Source organism: Mauremys mutica, chromosome 3 (genome assembly GCF_020497125.1).
Source record: "Mauremys mutica isolate MM-2020 ecotype Southern chromosome 3, ASM2049712v1, whole genome shotgun sequence".
NCBI lineage: Eukaryota > Metazoa > Chordata > Testudines > Geoemydidae > Mauremys > Mauremys mutica.
This window is the reverse complement of record NC_059074.1, coordinates 2,070,206-2,083,146: the sequence shown is the minus strand read 5'-3', so window position 1 is coordinate 2,083,146 and position 12,941 is coordinate 2,070,206. Positions and strand designations below refer to the sequence as shown.

Sequence of the window (12,941 nt, the reverse complement as noted above, 5' to 3'; positions counted from 1 at the left end):
ATTACTCCTTGTTCTGTCATCTTCTACCACTGAGAACAGTCTAGATCCATCCTCTTTGGAACCCCCTTTCAGGTAGTTGAAAGCAGCTATCAAATCCCCCATCATTCTTCTCTTCTGCAGACTAAACAATCCCAGTTCCCTCAGCCTCTCCTCATAAGTCATGTGCTCCAGCCCCCTAATCATTTTTGTTGCCCTCCGCTGGACTCTCTCCAATTTATCCACATCCTTCTTGTAGTGTGGGGCCCAAAACTGGACACAGTACTCCAAATGAGGCCTCACCAGTGCTGAGTAGAGGGGAATGATCACATCCCTCGATCTGCTGGAAATGCCCCTACTTATACAACCCAAGAAGCAGCAAAGAATCCTGTGGCACCTTATAGACTAACAGACGTTTTGCAGCATGAGCTTTCGTGGGTGAATACCCACTTCTTCGGATGCAACGAAGAAGTGGGTATTCACCCACGAAAGCTCATGCTGCAAAACGTCTGTTAGTCTATAAGGTGCCACAGGATTCTTTGCTGCTTCTACAGAACCAGACTAACACGGCTACCCCTCTGATACCTTATACAACCCAAAATGCCATTAGCCTTCTTGGCAACAAGGGCACACTGTTGACTCATATTCAGCTTTTCGTCCACCGTAACCCCTAGGTCCTTTTCTGCAGAACTGCTGCCCAGCCATTCGGTCCCTAGTCTGTAGCAGTGCATGGGATTCTTCCGTCCTAAGTGCAGGACTCTGCACTTGTCCTTGTTGAACCTCATCATATTTATTTTGGCCCAATCCTCTAATTTGTCTAGGTCCCTCTGTATCCTATCCCTACCCTCCAGCGTATCAACAACTCCTCCCAGTTTAGTGTCATCTGCAAACTTGCTAAGGGTGCAGTCAACACCATCCTCCAGATCGTTAATGAAGATATTGAATAAAACCGGCCCCAGCACCGACCCTTGGGGCACTCAACTTGATACCGGCTGCCAACTAGACATGGAACCATTGATCACTACCCGTTGAGCCCGACCATCTAGCCAGTTTTCTATCCACCTTACCGTCCATTCATCCAGCCCAATCTTCTTTAACTTGCTGGCAATAATACTGTGGGAGACTGTATCAAAAGCTTTGCTAAAGTCCAGAAATAGCACATCCACTGCTTTCCCCTCATCCACAGAGCCGGTTATCTCATCATAGAAGGCAATTAGGTTAGTCAGGCATGACTTGCCCTTGGTGAATCCATGCCGACTGTTCCTGATCACTTTCCCCTCCTTTAAGTGGTTCAGAATTGATTCCTTGAGGACCTGTTCCATGATTTTTCCAGGGACTGAGGTGAGACTGACTGGCCTGTAGTTCCCTGGATCTTCCTTCTTCCCTTTTTTAAAGATGGGCACTACATTAGCCTTTTTCCAGTCATCCAGGACCTCCCCCGATCACCATGAGTTTAAAAGATAATGGCCAATGGCTCTGCAATCTCATCGGCCAACTCCTTTAGCATCCTCGGATGCAGTGCATCCGGCCCCATGGACTTGTGCTCGTCCAGCTTTTCTAAATAGTCCCAAACTACTTCTTTCCCCACAGAGAGCTGGTCACCTCCTCCCCATACCGTGCTGCAGAGTGCAGCTGTCTGGGAGCTGACCTTGTCTGTGAAGACAAAGGCAAAAAAAGCATTGAGTACACTAGCTTTCTCCACATCCTCTGTCACTAGGTTCCCTCCCTCATTCAGCAACGTCAACGTGATATATGCCATCATGTGCCAGCAATGCCCCTCTGCCATGTACATTGGCCAAACCGGACAGTCTCTACGCAAAAGAATAAATGGACACAAATCTGACATCAGGAATCATAACATTCAAAAACCAGTGGGAGAACACTTCAACCTCTCTAACCACTCAGTGACAGACTTGAAGGTGGCAATTTTGCAACAAAAAAACTTCAAAAACAGACTCCAAAGAGAAACCGCTGAACTTGAATTAATATGCAAACTAGATACAATTAACCGTGGCCTAAACAGAGACTGGGAATGGTTGGGTCATTACACTAATTGAATCTATTTCCCTATGTTAAGTTCTCCTCACACCTTCTATGGGCCATCTTAATTATCACTTCAAAAAGTTTTTTTTCCTCATGCTGACGATAGCTCATCTCAATTGATTAGATTCTTCCAGTGGTATGCATACTTCCACCTTTTCATGTTCTCTGTATGTATAAATATCTCCTGTCTGTGTGTTCCATTCTATGCATCCGAAGAAGTGAGCTGCAGCTCACGAAAGCTCATGCTAAAATAAATTTGTTAGTCTTTAAGGTGCCACAAGTACTCCTGTTCTTTTTGCGGATACAGACTAACACGGCTGCTACTCTGAAACCTGTCATAACCAACCTGTGGATCTCAATGCCACTATACCTTATTGAGGCCAAGAGCTTAGCATGATTCCCAAAAGGACTGGACAGTTATATGGACAATAAGACAACTTTATTTAGTTATTGCAGGCAATACAGTATTAGCATTACTGTACACTTCTATTTTTTTTAATCTTTCTTTCAACCTATCCTGCTGTTTCTTCAGTCTGGATATTAAAAACAAAACAGTTCTAATTTTAAATCAGTCTGCTCTTAAAATGTTTTAGTGGTACATACTAAACTATATGAAGAAAAAAAAAAGCCTCTTACAGGCTGCAGTACCACACAAACGTGAAAGAGAAAAATACTGCTGTAGGTGAGTTTCTATTAGCAGAGATAGCAGTTTCACTGTGCGTATGTCTTCACTGCAGAGTTAACTTGAGTTATACACTCAAGTTACATTTCTCAAGTTAGTCAAGCTCAAGTGGTCACACTGTGAAATAACATTTGAGCTGCTGTGTCCACACTGCCGTTGCACTCACTCTCATGTAACACTAAGGGTACATCCAAACTACCCGCCGGATCGGCGGGTAGCCATCGATCCCCGAATGCGCTCCCTGTCGACTCTGGAACTCCACCAGGGCGAGAGGCGGAAGCGGAGTCGATGGGGGAGCCGCGGCCATCGATCCCGCGCCCTGAGGACGGAATGTAAGTCGATCTAAGATACCTCGACTTCAGCTATGCATTCTCATAGCTGAAGCTGGGTATCTTAGATCGACACTCCCCTACCAGTGTAGACCAGGCCTAAGACATCTGGGGACACATCCCATGGTTCTCTGCACTGCAGTAAGCTGAGTTGCTCTATGAATTCTTCCCCAATAAATTGCAAAGAAGTTGTCTGTCCTTACAGGGGGAACTTTGGGACAGCATTGGAGGACCAATGGCACTCAAGTGGAGCTAGCCTATGTCCACACTACAGTGGTCATATTAGCAGCTGACAAGTGACACTAACTCAAGCTTTAGCTTATACCCCCAGACAAACTAACCAATTTGAATCTAAAGCACCACCACACTCAAGTTAATAAGTTGTGTGGATGGAACTTGAGTTGGGGGTAACTCAAATTAACTTTGCTGTGAAGAAACCCTGGGGCACAGTGTTCACTAAAGGCTTCTGGCTCAATGTTGTCAGAAATGTTATGTAACTTTAGTGCCCTCGTGGCCAAGATGGAGTCTGCTCTGCAGGCAGCTCTGGCCAAGAGACAGCGCGCGCAGGAATGCAGCAGGAGAAATCCCTTCCACCCCAGGGGCCACCTGTTCCAAACCCCCAAGAGTGAACACACACACCCACAGGAAAAGTACAATGGATATAACAAAGGGAGATATTTATTTACAGAGGGATGAGAGGAGAAATAGAACAAGGGGAAATATAAGGGGAGCAGTAAAACAGGGCTGCATCCAAACCAAGGCCCCACGGGCCCAGTGGTAGCAGAGTCTGGAAGGGCAGACACTGAGCAATGTGTCTGCACACAGAGTTCAGGAGGCCTGAGCAAAGTTCCAGTCCAGTGGTGAGTCTTGGGTGCTCCTGGTTGTCTTCAGCGCCAGTGAACTCTCCCCAGCAAACCCCTCCGGTGCTCTCTTCTGTCGCTCTCTGCAAAGCCCCATAGAGCGACCACCTCCCCACTTAACTAGCTACAACCTCCCTCCTTGTTCGCAATGCAGAGTCACAAGCCCCAGTACTCACAACCCCAGGCAGCTCTGGGCAGCCGTGATACTGGGTCCAGCTCCGGCCTGCCCTTCTCAGGCGATTCCTCCCTGGCACAGTGCCCCTCCTGGCTCCTGTCCTGGGCTGTCCTCGATCGGCCCTGTCCTTCTCAGGCCTCTGGTAGGTTCTCCCTGCTTCACTTTTCCAGTGCCTGCTCACTGCCTCCCTCTCTCCCTGGAGCTCCAGCGCTGCCCCCTGGAGTTTCCCTCCTTTTTTCTTACTCTCCCCTGGGAAAAAGATTTAAAGGGGCCATGCTCTCTAAACCCCAAAGAGGTTACAGTTACAAAAGCTTCCATTATGCCAACAAGAAGCAGGCACATGAAAGACAGTATCTCCACTCCAGGGCCATAACCCTGGTATCAGGCGCCAACCTCATTTTACTGATATCCAACCAATTTCCAAATACTTAAAGAAAGATAAGTAGACAAAGTCCCTTGTCAGAAGGACATAGATTCTAAAGAGACAATACACAAATTTAGGCACAGGATGGGATACTGACCAGGATGGATAAAAATCAATGATTTAAAAAAAAATGGATTTTTTTGATAAAATGCTTTTTGAGGAAAAAAAGCAGATAAAGACAGTTTTAATTCAAATACATTATAGCTCAAAGATATTTCATCATAGAATAGGGATTATAAATTCTAATTCTATAGTATGAGACAATATATTCATGTAATGTTTAAGAAAAGTTTTGTAAATATGTTCCAATAGTTCATGGATTAGGGACCCAATTTTATGGGGTTCCAAATTAATCATTCTATCTACCCAATGGGATTCAGTACTCAGTCCAGAAGATACCATCAGGAAGATACCATACCACAGTATTCTTGCCGACAAGTTAAAGTATGGGCTGGATGAATGGACTATAAGGTAGATAGAAAGCTGGCTAGTTCGTTGGGCTCAACGGGTAGTGATCAATGGCTCCATGTCCAGTTGTTAGCCGGTATCAAGCGGAGTGCCCCAAGGGTTGGTCCTGGGGCTGCTTTTGTTCAATATCTTCATTAACGATATGGAGGATGGCATGGACTGCACCCTCAGCAAGTTTGCAGATGACACTAAACTGGGAGGAGTGGTAGATACGCTGGAGGGTAGGGATAGGATACAGAGGGACCTAGACAAATTAGAGGATTGGGCCAAAAGAAACTTGATGAGGTTCAACAAGGACAAGTGCAGAGTCCTGCACTTAGGATGGAAGAATCCCATGTACTGCTACAGACTAGGGACTGAGTGGCTAGGCAGCAGTTCTGCAGAAAAGGACCTAGGGGTTACAGTGGATGAGAAGTTGGATATGAGTCAACAGTGTGCTCTTGTTGCCAAAAAGGCTAACGGGATTTTGGGCTGTATAAGTAGGGGCATTGCCAGCAGATCAAGGGACATGATCATTCCCATCTATTCAATATTGGTGAGGCCTCATCTGGAGTACTGTGTCCAGTGGGAGGGATAGCTCAGTGGTTTGAGCATTGGCCTGCTAAACCCAAGGTTGTGAGTTCAATCCTTGAGGGGGCCCACTTAGGAATCTGGGGCAAAAATTGGTCCTGCTAGTGAAGGCAGGGGGCTGGACTCGATGACCTTTCAAGGTCCCTTCCAGTTCTAGGAGATTGGTATATCTCCTATTATTATTATTATTACTACCACCAGTTTTGGGCCACACACTACAAGAAGGATGTGGATAAATTGGAGAGAGTCCAGTGGAGGGCAACAAAAATGATTAGGGGGCTGGAGCACATGACTTATGAGGAGAGGCTGAGGGAACTGGGATTATTTAGTCTGCAGAAGAGAAGAATGAGGGGGGATTTGATAGCTGCTTTCAACTATCAAACTGAAAGGGGGTTCCAAAGAGGATGGATCTAGACTGTTCTCAGTGGTAGCAGATGACAGAACAAGGAGTAATGGTTTCAAGTTGCAGTGGGGGAGGTTTAGGTTGGATATTAGGAAAAACTTTTCACTAGGAGGATGGTGAAGCACTGGAATGGGTTCCCTAGGGAGGTGGTGGAATCTCCTTCCTTAGAGGTTTTTAAGGTCAGGCTTGACAAAGCCCTGGCACGGATGATTTAGTTGAGGATTGGTCCTGCTTTGAGCAGGGGGTTGGACTAGATGACCTCTTGAAGTCCCTTCCAACCCTGATATTCTATGATTCTATGGAAAAGTCTGGAGATAAATGTGAGAAGGGAGGGACAGGTAGTAGAAACAAAATTGAAACTGTTTGAGCAGCATATTCCACAAGTCTTGAGGTCTTTCTGAGTGTAGCCTTCATTTATTTGAAATCTACCATGCCATTCTCTCACTAGAAAGAAAAACCTATAATGGCAACTGGCTGTAAAAGAGACCCAGTTTGGGAATAGTTTAATCAAGTTCCTCTACCTGTAGGTAAGACAGGCATGCATGCAAAATGTAAACAGCATCATGAGAAGTGTTCCTTCTCAGAAGGAAGCTGTGTTGAAGATGATGAAAGGAACATGTCTGAACATGCAGGATCTTCAGGTTGGTAAACTTTTTTATTTTATACTTCTTTCTTAAGGACTGCCTGTTTCCCTTCTGGACTATTCTTGAATTCTCATGTTTGAGCAAAAAATATAGTTGTTACTTTATGGTATCATTTTAGATGCAATTGTGATAAAAAAATAAATAGCTGAAATAGGCAGATCTTCCTTTTACAATTTCACCTTTAAAGTAGTACGAAGTGTCAGTGAATGCAATGAGTAATACTAAATGAGCAGTATGGTAATAATAATTAAATAACTGCATTGACTAATTTTATTTAGGAGAATCCATCCTCAACATACAGGATTCTGAAGACTATCCACATTCAAGATCACCAACATTTTCTTTAGTTTCAGAGTTATCTGCCAATGATAGTGTTTCAGTCACATCATGTATGTCACACAGCCACAGTATATTACCCGTAGCAAAAAGGAAAAAAAAAATCTCCATCATCCAGAAACAACCATAGATGAATTTGCGATAAGAACCAGCAGATTACAAAAAGAGGTAATTGATGAAAAAATTGTCCGGTTTGTTTATGTAACAAACTCTCTTTTCCCTATGATTGAGAACCCACACTTCATTAACATGGTTCAGTCATTAAGACCAGAATACAGTCCACCCAACAGAGCAGATGCCGCAGGCAAATTGCTGGATAAAGTGTATGAAAGAGAAATTGAGCAGTGTGCAAAAGGTCTAGAGGGTAAAATTGTTAACCTGAGTCTTGATGGGTGGAGCAATGTCCACAATGATCCTGTTGTACGTGCTTGTGTGACAACAGAAGGGAATGTCTTCCTTACAGAAACAATTGATACATCAGGAAATGCACACACCGCAGAATACTTACAAGAAGTAGCAGTAAAAGCTAGAACAAACTGTGGGGAAAAAAATGCAAATGTCTAGTACACAGCTTGGTCACAGACAATGCTGCAAATGTATCCAAGATTAGAAGAAATTTAGAATAGAGTCCCAAACTAACAACATATGGTTGCAGTTCTCATTTGATGCACCTCCTAGCTAAAGACTTCAGCGTTCCAGAAATAAAGGCTAATGTTGTTGAAATTGCAAAATACTTCTGTAACAACCACTTTGCAGCAGCTGCTCTGAAAAAAGTGGGAGGAACCAAGCTAACTCTCGCATAAGATGTGCAATGGAACTCGGTAGTGGACTGTTTTGAGCACTATATGAAGAACTCGCCTAATCTGATGACAGTTTGTGAACAAAATCATGAAAAAATAGATGGCACTGTCTCAGCCAAAATTCTCAACATTGGGCTTAAGAGAAATGTTGAACACCTGCTGAGTACCCTGAAGCCTATTTCTGTAGCCTTGAACAAAATGCAGGGAAATAGCTGTTTTATTGTTGACGCTGCTGAAATTTGGAAGAAACTGAGTGAGATCTTTAAAAGAGAAATATGCAGTGACAGAGTTAAATTACAAACATTAAAAAAATGAATGGGACAAGCGCTATCTCAAGCTCATTTTCTTGCAAATATTCTCAATACTCCTTACCAGGGTCAAATCTTAACCGCTGAAGAGGCGGAGTTGGCTATGACATGGACATCCAGCAATCATGCCTCCATAATGCCAACTATAATAAACTTCACAGCTAAGGGTGAACCATTCAAGAAATATGTTTGCTGATGACGTTTTAAAGAAAGTCACACCAGTGAACTGGTGGAAGTCACTTAAGCACTTGGATTCAGAGACTGTTGAAGTGAATCTCACTTGTAACAGCAGTAGCTTCTTCTGCCAGTGTAGAAAAAATATTTTCTTCCTTTGAACTAATTCATTCCAAATTTAGAAATCGTTTGGGACCTGAAAAAGCAGGAAAGCTTGTTTTTCTTTTCCAGATTATGAACAAACAGGAAAATGAAGACTGAGTTAGCTGCAGAAGCCAATATTTTAGGTTTCTCATGTTGACCTGGCTGACAAAGTCGATTTAATATTTTTTTTTAATATTTCATTTAACTATTTTAGTTAAAAATACTTTTAACCAAAACAAATCTGATTTTAAAAAACTTGAATGTTTAACTAAATTAAAAAATTCATATGTATGTTGTTAAAATATTATGTTTGCTATTGAAGAAAAAAATCCAGAATACATAATGTTCTTGTTTTTGTTAAATATAAGAACGGCCATACTGGTTCAGACCAAAGGTCCATCAAGCCCAGTATCCTGTCCTCTTGACAGTGGCCAATGGCAAGTGCCCCAAAGGGAATGAACAGAAAGGTTATCATCAACTGATCCATGCCATCACCCAATCCCAGCTTCTGGCAAACAAAACAATTTAAATGTTGGTCTGGTAATGTTCTCCTCCTAATACAGCATGGCAAGAAAATCCTCCAAATATTAATGATTAACCTGTTGAATTGGGGATAGTTCACCTCTCAATGACTTCATAAATAGCTGTTTCAATTACTTTTGGTAAATGAAATAACCAAACATTCATTCATTTTCTGATATAAAACTAATCTGAAAAGTTTTCAAAAGTAATCACTTTAAAAATGTATAGTGTGTACCTTCTAAAAATGAAACCTACATGTATCTCTGAGTTGTGAAGAATACATATTAAGGTTATAACAACCAACAAGAATGCACTTTTATGTAGAAATCCATGATTAAATTGAATCTTCCACTCTGCTGAATACTGTTTGAATCTTGCAGAGGTATTTTTAATTAACAACCATCAACAATTCCAATGCAGTTATGTGTCTGATGAGATGTTAATCAAGGTGCTTACAGATGCACATGGATAAGGAGGAGTCAGCCGCAGCAACAAATGTCCATGTGCTGTGTGTGGAAAAGTATATTCCCGCTGCTAAAACTCTATTAGTTTCTATAGTTAACCAGGTTCAAAAGATCTGAATGAATGCCATTTTGGTTCCACCATACAACTCCCTAAAACCTGTATCTTCAGTTCCAATCCATCCAGCACTCTGTCCCTTTCTGAGGTGATCTGTGCGTGGACCTGGCTTTCATGTCACATTCAAGCTCTGTCTAGACTCACATTATTTTCAATGCCCTGCAACATTATAATATTTGAATGCCTGAACTGTCTTTGAAAGAAGTTTAAATGTTCGCATCTAGGCAAATGCTCTTCTGGTTCCAGCAGCTCAAAGCATAGGACCAATCCATAGCCCAGTCAAGCAAACTTGTATTAGATCAGTTTCCTAATATAGACTGTTATCATCTATAGTAACATAGAGCCTAGGAGCCCTAGTCGTGGTCCACGATCCCACTGTGCTAGGCCCTGCACAAACACAGAACAAGACATGCTCCCCTACCCCTGAGAGTTTATAATCTAAGTATAGAGCAAGAGACACCAGATGGACACAGACCTACTGATGTAGAATCAAAGGTAACGTGAGGATAGGCTGTTGTCTCTATTTACCAGTTTTGTAGTTTGTGCCTTCCCCACCTTCAGAGACAAGCTGCTCCTTTCCGGCCGAGAACATGCCCAGCCCCCGCCCCCCACATGGAGACAGCCCGTGCCCGTAACTCGAGCCGGCCCGGCCCGACCACGGTGACAGCCCCCCCCCCCAACACAGAGACAGCCCCTGCCCGTAACTCGAGCCAGCCCCCGCCCAACACAGAGACAGCCCGTGCCCGTAACTCGAGCCAGCCCCCCCCCAACACGGAGACAGCCCCTGCCCGTAACTCGAGCCAGGCCCCCCCCCAACACGGAGACAGCCCCTGCCCGTAACTCGAGCCAGCCCCCCCCAACACAGAGACAGCCCCTGCCCGTAACTCGAGCCCGCCCCCCCCAAACACAGAGACAGCCCCTGCCCGTAACTCGAGCCAGCCCCCCCCCAACACGGAGACAGCCCCTGCCCGTAACTCGAGCCTGCCCCCCCCCACACGGAGACAGCCCCTGCCCGTAACTCGAGCCAGCCCCCCCCAACACGGAGACAGCCCCTGCCCGTAACTCGAGCCAGCCCCCCCCAACACGGAGACAGCCCCTGCCCGTAACTCGAGCCAGCCCCCCCCCCCCAACACGGAGACAGCCCCTACCCGTAACTCGAGCCAGCCCCCCCCCCCACACGGAGACAGCCCCTCACCGTAACTCGAGCCAGCCCCCCCCCCAACATAGAGACAGCCCCTGCCCGTAACTCGAGCCAGGCCCCCGCCCCAACACGGAGCCAGCCCCTGCCCGTAACTCGAGACAGCCCCCCCCAACACAGAGACAGCCCCTGCCCGTAACTCGAGCCAGCCCCCCCCCAACACAGAGACAGGCCCTGCCCGTAACTCGAGCCAGCCCCCCCCAACACGGAGACAGCCCCTGCCCGTAACTCGAGCCAGCCCCCCCCCATACGGAGACCTCCCCTGCCCGTAACTCGAGCCAGGCCCCCGCCCCAACACGGAGCCAGCCCCTGCCCGTAACTCGAGACAGCCCCCCCCAACACAGAGCCAGCCCCGGCCCGTAACTCGAGCCAGCCCCCCCCCCAACACAGAGACAGCCCCTGCCCGTAACTCGAGCCAGCCCCCCCCCCAACACAGAGACAGGCCCTGCCCGTAACTCGAGCCAGCCCCCCCCCCCAACACGGAGACAGCCCCTGCCCGTAACTCGAGCCAGGCTCCCCTGGACACAGAGACGCCCCCTCCCCCGAGCAGCCCTGGTAGGGGCTAAGTGGGGCAATTTGCTCCAGTCTCCCACAAGAATATAGTATTTTATAGTATTGCAACTGTTTTATGGAAGAGGCCCCCAAAATTGCTTTGCCCCGGGCCCCCTGAATCCTCTGGGCAGCCCTGGCCCCTGCCCTGGAGCGCTCACAGCCAGTCTGAAACAAGACACAGGTCAGTGGGGCACGAAGGGAGGGAGCTGGCGGGACGAGCTCAGCCAGGGGCTGCCACTTGGCCCCCGGACCGGCGCCGAGCACAGCGCGGGAGAGGGAGGCTGAGCTGCCTGAAGCGGGGAGGGGGCAGGCAACAAGCACTTACCGAACAACCGTTGCTCCGCATGGCGCGCGCGCCCCGCTACCGCCTCATCACTCTGCGCCACTCGCAAACAGCGGGGATCACCCACGTGACCCAAGCAGGCTCGTGGTGACATCATCTTACCGCGACTCAACCATAGAGTCAGACCCTCCGCCGGAGCAGCCGTTTCCGAGAGTGCCGCGCCCCCTCCCGCTTTGGCGGACCAGCCCCAACCCGCGGGCAGGAGCAGGAGCAGGAGCGAGCGAGCCCTGTGACCTCAGCCCGAGGCGGCGCGGGCCCGGCCGCTTCCCCTGTCGTGTCGGTCCCCTTAGCCCGTCCTCTGATGCCTGGCGCATGGCTGGCCCCACAGCTCCCCTTGGCGGCATCAAACACAGGCTTCGTGCCTTTGCCTTGGAGCCCTTCCTAGCCCAGCCCCGAGAAAGTCTCCTCGGAGTCACCGCTGCTGTGAGCTCTTCAAAACCCAGCTAGCTGGCCATGCCCCGTGCCCAGGCAGGCGGCCAGCTGCGAGTATTGCTCACTGAGCCAAAATTACTATTGGCAGCTGGAGGGGCAGGCGAGGACTGGGTGGCAGGAGTGGAGTTATAGGAGCTGGAAGAGAGGCTGCCTGTGCGGTCTCCTAATCCTGAAATACAACTGAATCATCTTCTGAGCAGGGGCGGCTCCAGGCACCAGCGCAGCAAGCGCATGCCTGGGGCAGCAAGCTGCGGGGGGCAAGCTGCTGGTTGCTGTGAGGGAGGCAGTCAGTCAGCCTTTGGTGGTGTTACCGAAATATCGGGTCCGTCTAGCTGAGAGCTAATAACAGCCTGACAGGGATAAGGAAAGATTGCTTTATTTTGCAGAAAAAAGGAGAGCCTTGTACTCAGGTACAAAGAACTTTGCTGCACACAAGTTTTATAAACTTTTTATACACTTTTAGACAAAGACCATGCCGTGTTAACACTTTATTGGTGGGTGTTAAACTCCGTGCTTTTGTTATTTGGTCAGGGAAAACCAGTTTGGAGCTAGTTCCTTCTGCTTCAAGGCAGAGGATGAAAGATAGTTCAAAAGTTCAGGTTACTGTGTACATGAGGCTTCTGCTTCCCCCTACTGGCTGCCTGCTAGTTGTTAAGGGGGGCCACCAGTAACTTTCACAGCGGCGTTTCTGCGGGAGGTTCTCCGGTTTTGGCGGCAATTTGGCAGTGGGTACAATGAAGGCGCGGGACCAGCAGATCACCCGCAGAACTGCTGCCGAATCTGCGTGACCAGCGGACCTCTCGCAGAAATGCCGCCAAAGGCTGCCTGACTGCCATGCTTGGGGCGGCAAAAAACATAGAGCCGCCCCTGCTTCTGAGCCATCTGAATGACAAGGTCACCTGTTCCTTCCGGCTTATTTGACTTCTCCCCCTCCAACAACCAGGGCAGCACCTGCCGAAACAAGAAGCTCAGGAAATAT

The 12,941-nt window shown here is 47.4% G+C and overlaps 1 protein-coding gene across 5 annotated transcripts in view; it reads right to left on the bottom strand.

Annotated features, from left to right (window-relative positions):
* ZNF512 (zinc finger protein 512) overlaps positions 1 to 11,619 on the bottom strand; it is an 82,091-nt gene extending 70,472 nt beyond the window's left edge. For 4 of the 5 annotated variants that reach the window (XM_045011470.1, XM_045011471.1, XM_045011469.1 and 1 more), the window contains exon 1: positions 11,513 to 11,567. The gene's annotated coding sequence lies outside the window, so the exon portion shown is untranslated. Of the gene's footprint in view, positions 1 to 11,512 lie in introns of all 5 variants that reach the window. The other variant, XM_045011465.1, reaches the window with a different exon arrangement.
* Positions 11,620 to 12,941: the final 1,322 nt, after the last annotated feature.